We start from the raw sequence: 14,451 nt of genomic DNA, 5'->3' as shown, positions 1-14,451 counted from the left end.
AAACTAAACAGCAGTTCCCCACAATTTAGGAATTGCAATTTAGGAATGTTTCACAAATTAGCTTAAAAAATAAGATAGTTTTTCTATCAACAAAACAAGAACTTAATTCAATGAAATACAGTCTAGAATGAACTAAAGTATGAATCTAACCAGCAATAACATGAAGTCAACAACACAAAGTATCTGACAAAGCATCCAGTGCCTGCCAACTGAATCAGTAGTAAAACAAGTTAAAAAAGGTTCAATACCCAGCCCTAACGAAAATAGTCCTTCATCCAATAACGATATAAAGTATAATTGTGGAAAGTTGCCTTTGTTTTGGGGGGTTTTTTGGAACAGAAAAACATGCAACCATGTAAAAGGAAAATAAATTACAAAATGAAATATTATGTACATAAATAAATAACAAACTCAAAAATCTAATCAAAATCCCCAAATTGGTATTTCACAGAGAGCCTGGAAATTATTCAGCAAAATCCAAATATCGTGAATTCCAACAGTATACAAGATATGACCAATAATCTCTAAGGCTTTGTGTGACTAAATGATGAATTAGCTGTTTTTATCAGCGGTGGTTACGCTGAGATGCATATTTGACTCTTTGTGAAGAGCATTTAACTGGCTCAACTGTAATGAATGTGGACTGTACTCTAACAGTGCCGCTGAATGATGACTTGGGCAAATGGGTAAGAAGAGCACTGAGAGATGGTGAGTTGAAAAATGACTATTTAGGTATGACATGGCTCCAGTACGTCACTGAGAATGAATGTGAGGCATCTTCGTGTATCTTTATGTCACAATCGGCTATTTGTATGTGACAGCGCAGACTGGGTCATAATGTAAAATGTATGTGTGTGTGTGTGTGTGTGTGTGTGTGTGTGTGTGAGTGTGTGTGCATGTGCGCGTGCGTGCGTGCGTGCGTGCGTGCATGCATGCGTGCCTGTGTGTGTGTGAGAGAGAATGTGAGAAATAACTGGATTCACTAAGCTGAAGAAAAGCCCGAGCCAGCAGTCATTCTTACTGGGGCTGACACACACAGGGAAACAAGCAAGTATACACACAGCTGTACATCCTAGAAGTCAAAGAGACACACTACACACTTTATACAACGTTCTGTGATGCATCTGAAATGAGAGGTCCTAATTATTATTTCCATTGTGCCCCACTCCTGTGACAAGGACCACTAGCTGTGAATGATTATAATTATTACCCGTAGTAGAATAGCAGTCATGCTGTTGTATCATCAGCAACATCATCCAACAGATCAGGGTCAAATCCAACTTGAAATTCATGTATGCAATCCAATTCACATTCTCTGTGTTAAGATATTCAAAAACATTTCTCATTTGACTTTTGCTTAGATGTGTCGCACATGGATTTTCGCCTGTGGCGGGTGATGGTAAATGGAAAGTAAAGCGCTGTTCGTCAGCTGACTGTATCTGACAGAAAGACTATTTGCAACAGGCTTTTGTCATTCTGCTTTCCACATGAACCGTTGCAGTATTACAAAAAAAAAGCTATTCAATTCAATTATCACTAATGTTTGATTAGGGCCCAAATGGTGCAGTCTCCACAAACAGCAGCACAATTAAAGTGAAATGAATTACAGCGAATCTTAGACCGAACGCTGGCAATGCCATACATTTCAAACACTCAACACGCAGTGAAAAGATTTACAGCAAAATATAGCCTGTCTCTTATTTGTACATAAATTCACAACATCGTTGAGAGTAGCAAACAAGCCTGTCTTGAATGGCTGGTAATTATGTACAGCAGCAAATAAAGCGTGGTTCCTTTCTGAGGCACTGGTGGCTTGTTAAGTGGTGAACAGACAAAACAGCATTTAGAAAATGAAAGGTGCAGGGAAACATCCAGGGCACAGCCAGCTTCTCTCCCATTAGAGACAACACTCGCGTCTGATTCGCGGCCGTTTGTTTGTTCGAACTGGCTGTGCTGGGAGGACGCACCCTGAACCCCCACCACCAGCAGTAACAATGTCTCTCCCTTTTTTCTGTCCCCTCTCCCTCTGTCTGTCCAGCCCTTACTCTAATCTTCCCACTAGGTCCATCCCCCTCTCCTCTGCAGCTCCTCTGTTTTCTCCTCTCTTATAGTACACCCTACCCTATGATTTTGCTCTCTTTCTCATCATCAATCCCTTTTTTCATCTCCCCCCTCCTCCTCTTCCCTCCTCTTTTTCCATCCACCAAATCAAAGATAAGGCTAATGAAGGTGGCTTATTATTCCAGCATTCAGGACCCTGACAGACAGTATACACTTCCAGCGTAACATGGATATGCAGCTCCTTCGGCTCTAACATGAGGAATTTGGGGGGGGGGGAAACATGTTCAAATTAGACAAGGGGCGATGAATCTATTAGTGTTATTATATAACAAAAAACAGAGCTGTTATTGCCACTGTGTGTCCCATTACAAAGGGAACAATACATGGGAGCGCACTGTGTGAAACCAATTAAAATCCAGCCCCGTCATATAGCTTCCTCTCTCCCGAGTCATGTTGTGAATATGCTGCTTTCACACCATTCATGTCAGTGCACCTGTGTCCACTGCATTAAACCCCAAACTCTGTCTGCTCCTTCTCAAATGTCCCAGCATCACATCTCACTATCTGTTTCAAGAATCCCGTGAGTTGAAATACAAGGGGGCCCGGGAGAGTGTGAGCAGAACAGGGGAAATTTCACATTATCTATCCATCTGCAATATAAGGGTCTGATGTGGAAGCAGGAAATGAGCTATGAACGTCAAGCCTGCGTGCTCGTGGTCCCAGTGGCCACCAGCCTACATATTGAGATCAAGTAGGCAACACGGAAAGTGGTTTAATAGACCTCATTTTAATTGGACTTGTATTTGTTAATGGCAGAAATCCTGATGCATTACTTTAATTATCATGGCAGAACTAATTCATGACCATGGTGCAACAAACGTGGCTGGACTTGGCATTTCAATTGCATCCACTTGCTTTTTTCTCTCCCTCTTGCTTCTGCCTTCGACAGGAATTTCTCTGATAGGACTTGTAAGGCAAGTGATGGTTTAAACCCTCGGTGTACTTTAGCCGGCCAGCTGTCATGAATGAATTCAGAGAAAGAGGAGAGGAGAGCTCTGAGGCCATTTTCCCCCTAAAAGCGCTGGGGCCCGCCCAGATCCTATATGTGAGCATGTCCATGTTTGCCAGGCCCTCAGAGTGCAGAGCAGCCCTCGTCGGTTTGGCTGCTGCTATGGAGGGAGGGGATGGGTGGGGAGGCACAGCTCCCCCTGCAGAGCGCTGGTCCAAGACAACCACAGGCAGCCTCTGCTCACATCCACACTCAGCTCAATCACACATCAACGGCTCTGTCAATGCCGGCCAGCAGCCAATCGAGGGGGGGATCCTTAATTTCTTTCTGATTGCGCTTTTTTTAATTCATTACATGACTGGGCTACAACAGTTTCGCCTCAGTGCCTCACGTCTCGTACTGACACATATTTTCTAAAACGGGGCATTCTTTAAAGTAGATTAGCGCAGTTTGCCTGTCAGCTACAAATGTAATGTGTGCCTCTCTCAGCCATTGTGTGTTTGTGTGCGCGTGCATCAGAGTGTGTTTACGTGTGAGCGTGAGCATGCCAGTAGCATGCGAGTACAAATGTGTGTGTCTTCCTGGAACAGCTCCCGTCTGGGGGGCAGAGCAGGCAGCAAAGAGCTCAGCAGCGCCTCAGTCCCTCAGGACACGCTGCAGCTCTCTCCTCGCGGCCATGAAAAGCAATCAGAGCCCAGCCTTCTCCCCTGGACTTACCTCTGCCTTTAATTACAGAACTCAGTAGCGGCGGCAGCACAGAGAAAGAACGCCTCCGCTGGGCTGCAGCCAGCATGTCACAGCCCAAACACAGGGCCGGGGTGGACGCAGCAGGCCTTTGCATACAGGGGCCTGACATGAACACAGTGTACTTAAACATATGAGTTCAGCGTGCTTCTGCATAGACTGGGACAGGGCCACGGTGCTCCCATACTGTAGCAACACAATGTGCAGAGAAAACTGCAGAGCTCCACACTTAAAACACAGCGAGGCTCCATATAGGCAGGAAAAGCCCATTCTGTATGCTTAACGAGATGCTCTCACCTGTATTCAGACATTTGTAAAAGTCAGGCTTGCAGTCCTAACAAAATATCTAAAAATAATCAGTCACACAAATAACCATTTGCAACACTGCAATGTTGTGTTCTTATCCTTATTGTGCTTTATAGTGGTTAGAACATGCAAGGTGTAAAATATTTAATGGGAAACGTGATCCTCATTGAAAAGGGATGATCGATGGGGATCAGTTCTTTCTGTATAATAGAGACTCACTCCCATTCAACAGACGGGGTACGAGAGGCCCAACACATGTACCTAAGGCTGAAGCAGAGGAGAAGCCACAGAGCACACATGGGCACAGGAAGATAAGAGACTATGTACACAAGCTGCTGGTTTTATTGCTGCAACATAATGCTCGGAAAGCATTTTAAACACATTTTCAGAAAACCTTCCAGCGCTGTCCTTGCTACTGTGGAACAGAAGCATGGTGTTGAAATGTGTCATTGGGCTCAATTTCTCACCCAATTTGAAACTGAACAGAGAATGGCACAGTGAAAGCAACGAGACTGACCGGGAGAGGATGTGAATGACGAGCTCGGTGCTCATCACAATATGAAGACACAGTTTGATATGATAGCTCTTTTTATCTTCCGCATCAATGATATGCAAACAAGGACAGGCGACCAGAGCATGGAGGCCCTCGACCCTCCACACGTCACGTATCCTCAGACCCAATAACAGCACACCTTATCATGTATGTTAATGACACCCACATCAACGTGTCAACTCAATTTGGCCCTCTTATAGGCTCTCTTTGACTCAATCAATGCATAGCCTTCCATCTAGTTGCCACTGCTGTCCTCACATGAGAGAAGGAGAGGGCAGTGGCAGGCTGCATCGGTTTAGCATTACATTTCACTTATTAAACACATCTCAACAGGTACCCAATGCAGGCGGAAAAGTCCAACACACCTTGTCAAATAGGCTAATAAAGCTCCAAAACAGAAATCACACCAAGTCATGTCAGGTCAATAATAACTGAGCGAGGTGCAGATCATTAATTGTGGCAATACATTTCACTGTGTTATTATTTGAACTTAAAAAATCACATTTTGCAATGCATTCCAATAAACATCAGCCAAGGAAATGTCTATCCAGTTCCAATTTTATCCAATTAAAACCTGATTTGAAACAAAGTTAACAACTGATTCTAACACCTCCACAAACCCACAGCACAGAGGCTGTTATTATGGGCTGCAGCTCATTATTCTCTAGCATGGCTTGTCTGGCTCACAGTGTGGCTGACTGGGGCATCCAGTAAACATCTGTCATGAGGCATCCTTAAAGGGGAGCACAGACACAGCACGCCACTGATCTAGTGACCCGACAGTGCAGGCATTCACACATTCCTCGGTGCACCTGTGTGTGCTCTGCCATCATAGGGTTTAGGCCAATTTTAGGAATGTGTGCTTATAAACCGTTTATGAATCATTTATTTGCCTTATCACAGTGGAGGGGCCTAGCTGTAAGATGATGTGTTATCCCATTGGGTTTCAATAGCCCATTCATGAATCATTCATTAGTTTGGACTATAGATTATTCCCCTTTATTCATTTCTTATTCATTTTGGGGCAGCACTGCTCGGGATGCATAGCGTTGATTCAAAATGACGTCCACAGGCCACTGTTTGCCTTCAAAACACACAAACAGTGCAGGGTAACTGCTTCAATATGAACCACCACACGTGGCATCTGTATTCGTGTTGAATGTCGCAGCCTAAAGCGAATAGGTCAGTGCATGAGCTTTAAATAAGTGGGGGGTATTTTTTTGTTGCAGGGAATAGGTAATCGATGGAGCAGAGACGAATGAATGTAGGCTACGACAGCTGTCCCAAGGAGGGAGAGCAGCTACTACACCGCATGCTTGGTGTGTTCTCCCTTTGAATAAAATGTCCGATCAGATCGAATAAGGCAAAGCAGGGATATAAATCAGTGTGTGTATAAATCAAGCTGTCATGTGCATACCCAATAGAGATCGCTCGCGATTCAAACACACACGGCACGCTGAATAGCAGCATAATAAGGTTTTCACTGCCTACCTCCAGAGCGTATGCGCCCAAACTGCGTTTTTCCCCCGTCGCAATGGGATCCTTCTCCGCCGCTTTTGGACAGTCGTATCAGAGATGCGTCTTTCCCCCGAAATGCAAACACTTCCCCTGCATGTTCCCCCCCACCCTGCCCGCCACCAGCAGCGGCAGCAGCCCGGGCCTCCAGTAATAGCAGGTGGACGCGCCTCTCAGAGATGGAGACAGCGCGACTCTCCTCTCCCCCGCCGCTCCATTTTCAATTACGGAAGAATTCGTATTCCAGGAAACGCGCTATAGTGCAGCCAGCATGTCCTAACGTCGCCGCTTTTCTCAGGACAAACAGGGGCCGTCGCCTCTCAAACTCCCGATTCGCGGCGCCCCGTCGCCTGTTATCTACCTTTTACGAGATGCTTGATGTTGCCATTGTCACGGCGTATTTTTTCTTCCTTTTTTTTTTTTTTTTTTTTTTTGCAGCTGGACCTCTCCCCCTCCTTGCGGCGCGCAGTCTCGTAGGCGCGCACTTTGCCTGCTCCCCCTCCGATTCTTCTCGGTCCGACCTATGAGCGCGCACAGCCAGCCGACGCAGGGCCACGCACTGCTTTGACGGACGCGCTGAGCAAATCAGGTAGCGCACTCCAAATAGGACTGTATCATAACAGGGCAACTGCAATGACATGAATAATGAATAGGCTACTCATGTATGCCTATGCTGGATGATAGGCCCACTCATAACACTTACCGGACTGGAGGCAATATTTGGATAGACTTGAGTGTCTCTCTCTCTCTCTCTCTCTCTCTCTCTCTCTCTCTCTCTCTCTCTCTCTCCGATATGAGTTGGATATGCACTGTAAAAGAAGAAGAAGAAAAAAATAAAGAAATCAATAGAGAGTCCATAACATAGATAACATATACATAGTTCATTGTAATGACATATCAAATGGGATATGTTCAGGCAAATATCAGTCCTTTAACTGATCTTGTCGCAGGTCCTTATGCACATTATGTCCTCTGAGATCTCCCAGTGCTGCTACCTGATACTGTAAACATGCCAGTACACAAAAAATAGCACTTTCCTCCCGTAGCCCTTTAAGCCCTCACCCTAACCCCTAATCCTATTCATTGTTTGAGTTGTGTTTAGAGGTTGTACATCTGGATTACATATTATTGTAGCCCTGATTTTTATGTTTAATTTGATACCTAACATGTTTGTTTTTTGGGGTGAGGGATTTATACCATGATTTTTTCTTGATTTTCCTGATATAAAAGGGTCCCCCGATTGGGGGCTCAACAGGCTAATATATTGTGTAAAGTTGCACTCTATATGAGTATTGTATATACGGTTCTTTAATATAAATCACTGACAGCAAAAATCCTAAAATGCTCAGTTGATAAATCTATTAAACATTGGACAAAAAAATCATCAACAACTCTTTTGATAATCTATTATTTTTGTATTAATGCCAAACATTTGCTGGTTCCACCCTTTACATTGTGATGACTTCTTTTCTCTGTTTATATCACTATTGATTATTTCTGGGTTTTTGGGACTGTGGGTTGGACAAAACAATTACTTTGGGCTCTGTAAAGTTATGATGGTCACTTTTATTGAATATAGGGCTGCAACTAACTATTATATTCATGATTGATTATTCTGACGTGTATTTCCTCCATCAACCCATTCATTGTTTGGTCGAACAATGCCAGTAAACCTTTCCATAATCTTTCCCAAAAAATCCAAGTGGACATATATTTAAACGGCTTATTTTGTCTGTAACCAAACATATATTCAGTTTACTGGATGAAGAAGTACTTCACTTTACTGTAAAAGTAGCAATACCACAGTGTCAAAATAGTATGTTAGAATACAAGTCCTGCATCCAAAATGTTGCTTAAGTAAAAGTAAAAAAGTATATGCATCAAATATGGTAAAACTAGCTTAGCAAGAATGATGTAAATTACAATATTGTAAACTATTTATTGAGTATTTCATGTGTTCACTTTAATGTTGCAGCTGGTAAGGGTGCAGCTCATCTTAATGACTTCTACTCCTGTAGTGTAATCTTTAATATTATATCATCATGTATTAGTTTATTTATATTTTGAATAAGTAATCTGAATCTAAAAAGTAGCACATTTTCTCATATAAATGTATTGGAGTACGGTACAATATTGAACTCTATCAAGTACCTCAAAATGTTTCTCGAGTAAATGTACTTGTGAAGTGAATTCATGGCATTGTAGCTTAGACAATGATTGATACATTATTTAAATTGATTATTTGTTGATTGACTTTTCAATTAACCAACTTGTTGTTTCAGCTGGATAGAAATATAGCAGGTCCATTATTTTTAGATAAGCTTCAGTTTCTGTCGTCACTGATGATGTGAAATTGCAGTAATTGCAGTACGCCCCTTGAAACAGAACCTGTGTAAACAATTTATTCAAACTAAATAGTTGATTTCCTGTTATGCAAATACATAATTGAGCCGTAATAGCATCCAATAAAACAGAGACTAAATATGTCTTTCTGCTGCAGATTGGTCACACACATTATTACTGATATCACATGTAAAGATTGATTCCTTGGGATTGAACATGTTCTGTGTGTTCACGCACACATACATGCACACATGCCACATGAACACCGGCATTCATTTGTGGTCTTGATCTGCAGTATCTATCTTTAAGTTTCATAAATAGACACACAGCAACCATAGAAATATATCCATTGCATTATTGTTATGACCTTTGTTTTCACTTTCCACGTAAAGTATAAGACGTATGCTAATGAACTCGATAGTGACTCCGGAACAGAAATTATATTCATCTTTCTTAAAATACCATTTCAACTGCAGTCGTCATTATGCTTTTACAGAGGAGAAAAAATGTCTTACAGCTTCTCTTAAGCACAGCAAGTTGATAACAAAACTGAGAGCTGACGACAGAGGAACATTTTCATGCTGGTATAATTACAGTTTCTTCATGTCTTTGCAGTAAACAGAGGTAATCACTACTGCAGTGCGACGAGTGGAATATGAAATAATAGGCTCAACTACACAAATGAACACTTAAACTTACGTGTTGATAATGAATATTGCTGCAGAAAATGGTGAATTAAGGGTTTAAATGTTTTGCTTATGTAAAGTGCCAATCTTAAATATAAAGCATCGACCACCAAACATCATGTTATTGTCATAAAGACTGTCATAACATTTGTTTAGCAAGTTGTATCTCTTAATATATCAACTCTAAACATAAGGAAATTAAAATGATCATATATTTGCCTTCCATGATCATAAATGTGGCATAATACAGTAAAAGATGTTTTTTTTATACTTGTGAATTAATATAGCTTATAGAAAAAGTATACTATACATGTTTACTGATTTGACATAACATGCATTCAAAGAAAATTATTTCTTAGACCATAACAAAATAACCCCCAAAAATATTTGCGATGTAAAAATGCTGTAGTGGAGTAATATCTAGCAAAGAATGAAGAATGAATGTGCCTTGTTTACACGGCCGAGCTGACCGCGTGTGCATTGTTGCACATGTGAGTCCAGTGTGTGCCCACTGGCTAGAGCTCGCCTCTCGGCACTGCGTTCATACGTTAGCGCTGCTAGCTCCTAGCTACCGGCTCAATCGACACCATGATGAGAGCCACGTGGAGGCAATCCCTCAATTATATATTCAGAATTTAGCACCTTTAATGTAACACTCAAACAGCTGTCCATCGTAGCTGGAAGCCTAACAGGTCCAAATCCTCTCTCACAGATGTGGAGTGAGTCATCGTATTGTCCACATCTATGTGTTTTAGTACTGAGAATGTTTGTGTTGCACCTGTTTGTTTTTGCAGGATTTCAGATTTTCTGAGTCATATACTGTGCTTCCTTTTTTGCTACATTGTAAAACACTAGCTGCCGTGTTAAATAATATTAATTGCCTGCACTTGTTTTACTGTAAAGGAAATACATGTAAATATATATATATTTGACCCAGTACTCAAATCGACATGAAGTATTTGGTTAATTGGGTTAATTAAGGTACTGTCTTTATTATTTTGATGCCATGTTTTACATACAGTAAGACTACTAATACAAACTCTGTTTTGTGATGTTTTTGAAGATTTCTGACAAAAGTAAGTCTGAACTACAATCCAGCAAAATGGTGAGCAGAGTTAATGTATATAAGGATATGTTCTGTGAAGGCCTGCACAGAATGGCAGGAGCTTCACTAACAGACTTAAAAATGTTTTACGCTATAATAATGAAGTGAGGTGTTCAGGTAATCTGAGTTGAATGTGAAAAATGTGCAGATTCTCCGTAACACAGTTTAAACGGATCGACAGGAGGTGACTCTGGCATTCAAGCTCATGTAAAATTAAAGGCTGTGAGGAGTTGAGAGCAGAATGTAAATGCTGAAATCTCAGTTTTTTATGCTCACCGGGTCTGACAGTCAGTGTGAAACCTCCAATAAGATTATGGAAGTTGTAACCTGCGTGCATCAATCTTTGTATTAGCGCCACTGTGTCTCACCAAACAGTCTAAGAAGGAGCCATTTGGTCTGAATTTGTCAGCTCAGTTTGAGATGTGGTGAGCGTGATTCAAAAAGCGGTCCTGGAATGTGCACACAGGTTCACACTGATTCTGTCTAAAAGTCTTAAAGAGAGCTGAATGACGGGTACGACCAGAATAAACACATGCATCCTGCTCACCAGGACCCTCAGGCATGTGATCCAGTTTTACAGTTTTCTCCTCAACAAATTCAGTGGTAGAGTTCTGGGATTTTAGGACACAAGTAGCTTTTAGAAAGTTGTGTTTAATTACAAAATTTAGCAATTATGTTTGTGGGATTCTAGTTTTTTATGAGAAACAGTTATACACATGGTCTTTCTTTCGGAGATCAAACCCTTGAATAGAAAATCCCTCGTACAGCACGAGTTATTTCTGTAATGCCTATTCTACAGACAGACAGTGATGATGATGATGATGATGATGATGATGATGATGATGTCATCCAGGCACAGACCCCCAGAGCTGCTCCGTAGACAGTGAATAATGGAACAACTCCTGTGGGACTCGTTGACAGCACCCACAGTCAATTTTACTGCGACATGGGGACATTTTCTTATTCACAGCTAGCAGAGTAAAAATATCCACAGATGTAGTCACTAATTCAGTGTCACTTCACCTGTGACATCTAATGACATCACCAGTTCAGGTCTTGCTCTGATTTTCATCTTTAGACAAGAAGATTGTGACTTTTCTGTCCAAAATCGGCTCTAGGATTTATATTCTTATGTTGTTTTTCTCCTTTTATACCCCCTCCAGGTTTCGGTCTCCATCTCTATAATCCTGCCTGTAGCACCTGACACAAGATACCAAACATTTTGTAGAAAATAGAAGGAATTAAAAAAGTATTCAGTGGAGTCAGAACTTTTCAAACATTCTTGCATAGTTACCTTCAAAAATAGAAAGAGTTTAACCTTGCATAATCGGAAGTGAAAAGGATTCATCTGTTTTTGTGACTAAAAAAGAAAGAAGACCAGAGATTCATAAGTTGTGTATCTGCCGCATGCATACATATTGCAAATGTGAGGCCGGCTCTGCTCAGAGGTTGCATCAGCAGCAGGAGACTGTGCAGAGATGGCGATACCACTATATCTGTGTTTATTGACTTTAAAAGGATCCTCCGTGTGTGTGCAAGTTCACACATGTGTGAATATTCATTATTATTTTGACCAGGAGCATTGATATAGTACACAGGGATTACACACATAAATTTACACTCCCACACAAAACGGTGGAAATAACTACATCTTCTCTGAGGCACCCATGCATATTTATCAAGGCGTAGATGCCCTTGGCCACATACTAGTTCCATTGTAGTGGGATGGGAGTGAGCTGACTGTCTGGTGCAGAGGGATGGCCCTGAGTCTCAGTTATCATGATGAAAAAAAGCGTGGCGGACTTCAGCAACAAGCCAGGGAAGGTGTGTGGCTGTGTGGCTGAAGTCCTCTTATCACCTGTGCACTGTGAACAGCTTTCATAGGACCAGGGATGCAGCTCTTTTTTGTAGAAGATCGAGGCCTACATGTTGAATCCGTCACTGGATCACCATGCAAGATGACGTGGAACAGGCGTGTATGGTCAGAAATAGTGCGTTTAAAAAGAAGATATCATCCTATCTGCACATCAGCAGCATGTTCTTTGAAAATCTCTCCTTCTGTAGAAGGTTGTAGTTTGCATTAGAGGCTGAATCTCCTGCTGCGGCTCATATTAAGGACGTTATTAAAGGCCTTTGTGTGTCTGTCTCTCTTTTGCGCCTGCAGAATGCTGCATGGTAAACAGAGAGATGGCTTCCTCATTACCTCCCAAGGACATGCAAGCAAACAGCCCACAACAACACTAATCACATGCACCAAATACAGAACAATTAAGGGTCATTGAACAGATTTTGTGACTCCGATTTTAAACATAAATAGCCAGAAAGCAAACCCCCTCTATGGGTACGTCCATCTCGGATTGCTCAGTGACTTCAATACTTTTCTGGTAATGTCCTTGACCGTATCAAACACATACGCAAAGCTTTGCCTCAGAAAAGAAGAGAAAAGGCAAGAAAAGCTTCTGCTCAGTGAAAGAGCCAAGGCTCTCTCTCACCGAACCCAAGCAGATCCTAATGAATTATGTTCACTGGATAATCAGCAATAACCGGTTAGGAGCAACTGAATTTTGTTGGGAGTCGCTAATGAATAGTCTCATAATCTCATCCTTGGTTAGATTAGAAGGACGCCATTAACATCAACTCATCTGCCTGGACATCTGACGCATGAAAGGAGACCCATCGAACCAGTAATCATCGAGATGCTTTCCTTTTGAGCAGGGCTCCATCAAAGTCTACTTTCATCTATAATGTGTGACTTCACTATGGCCTCACTATGGCAGGCCATTTTCACCAAATCAGTACCATTTGAATGCTGTAACTTCAATTAAACTATCTAATAGCATACACAAATAACTATTTAAAATATGTAATGGTCAAGCTCAGGCCATTTTTACCTTTAAAAAAAAAAGGTTTTATAAATGGAAGATGGTTTATATGAGTTTTTCGCACAACTTTAGCAAATACATGAAATGTAGCCACATGACATCGACGCTAATAGCATGACAACACTTAGCACCCTCAAGTGGGTTACCAAAACTATCTTTAAAAAACAACATAATAGCATAAGAAATGATTTTGGAACACAGGACCGTATGTTGAGATTTAAATTATCCGTCATACTTACGATTCGATCAAAGAGACAGAGAATAGAGTGATAAGACTTACTTTGGTTTTCCAATGGCCTTCAGGAGACTCAAATGACGCTACTCCCTGTTGATCATGTGACATGTGTAATGCCTAACATTTTTTGAAAAAGGAAGATAAGATGTATGTCAGGTTCAAAGGACTGAGTGAAAACCTGGGGATAAATAAATATTATGAATTTCTCTTTGAATGAGAAACAGAATGTTATGTCTAAATTGGAAACAGTCATACAATACAATCACAAAAATAAGATTTCTGAAGGATTCTGATCATTATAATCCATAAAGTGTTGCGTTAGAGAATAAAGAGAGGCGAAAATAAAAAATGACACTTTTCAAGGTAGTTCTTATAAAGGGTTTACATCATTAAATTGCAATTATAACAAGACAAATCAGGGACACTTTGCTTGATGATATAACGTGTTATACAGACACCTTCCATGCATATTTATGCATGTAATGTCCTGGGGACGGAAAAGGCACAGATTCAGCGTAATAGCTGCACAGCAGGGCTTGGTCTGTCACGTTATGTGAATGTTTTTGTTATTGTCGGTTTCAATTATAATCTTGCCGAGAGGCTTCACAGAAAGTGCTGTGTAAAGTGTCTGGTCCCAGAGGAGGATCCGTGGAGCTGCAGGGGCTCTTGAGGTGGACCCGCTGTCTGTCTGTCCACTGAACAATGAGCACAAGAAGAGTGTTGGGATCGCTATTGTGTTCTTAGATTTAACACTTCACCTTCTAATCCACTTTTTTCAAGGATAGACGGTTCAATAATCTGTTAAATTCTAAATGATTCTCTCCTTGACTGCTCTCATTGGTTAAACAATCACAAGTTGTACCCCATTTACCTGGTTATAAATCAAGGAATACACATTTTGGTGTGTTGAAAATGTGTTGATAGTCTGATTCAGGTCATTACATTCTTGATTGAAATTACGTGAATCAATTGTTTTACTTGAATATATTTATAAGATCTGATGAGAACAAAT

This window comes from Taurulus bubalis (assembly GCF_910589615.1).
Source record: "Taurulus bubalis genome assembly, chromosome: 13".
NCBI classification, from domain to species: domain Eukaryota; kingdom Metazoa; phylum Chordata; class Actinopteri; order Perciformes; family Cottidae; genus Taurulus; species Taurulus bubalis.
This window is presented reverse-complemented; position numbering follows the sequence as displayed.